Source organism: Penaeus monodon, chromosome 34 (genome assembly GCF_015228065.2).
Source record: "Penaeus monodon isolate SGIC_2016 chromosome 34, NSTDA_Pmon_1, whole genome shotgun sequence".
Classification (NCBI taxonomy): Eukaryota; Metazoa; Arthropoda; class Malacostraca; order Decapoda; family Penaeidae; genus Penaeus; species Penaeus monodon.
Window position 1 is genome coordinate 9,549,570 of NC_051419.1, and position 550 is coordinate 9,550,119.

The 550-nt window shown below is 32.0% G+C and overlaps 1 protein-coding gene across 1 annotated transcript in view; it reads left to right on the forward strand.

Moving 5' to 3' along the window:
• LOC119594912 (protein O-linked-mannose beta-1,2-N-acetylglucosaminyltransferase 1-like) overlaps positions 1–550 on the forward strand; it is a 19,154-nt gene that overhangs the window by 11,034 nt on the left and 7,570 nt on the right. The window lies entirely within an intron of this gene.

The window sequence follows — 550 nt, forward strand, 5'->3', positions numbered from 1 at the left end:
CTCATATAATGAAACAAAAAAAATAACTAAATCCTAAATAATAATTTGATCATTTATCCATAGTCGCTGAATTATTAATTGTCCGTCCCTCTCCCTCCCCTCCATTCAGATCAATCAAAGGCTAATGAAATGAGCAGGTAACAAAACCCATTATAAATAAACAAGAGCATTTATTTATCTGTTTGTAAGTATTTTTTCACTCCCTTTTTTTTGTCAGAAAGATTAAACAACGTAAATTGAAGAGCAACATGGCCGTGTGTATTTGATGATATATATATCTATTTTTTTTTTTTAATACATAGATCAGGGTCTAATTCATTAACTCATTGTTCGTTTGTAATTAAAAGCATACAAATAGCTGCACGTTGATGTTATAAAAATGTGTAAATATGTGTGGATTTGATAAACTATATATTCAAGGTTGAAAATCGAGTCTTTTTTTGGCGCGTTAAAAATGGGAATGATGAGTCCATGGCTCTGATTGGCTGAATCGTTCACTCGATCAACCAATCACAGTCGTCAGATTTGAAAGCGATCGTTTATGTGCTGG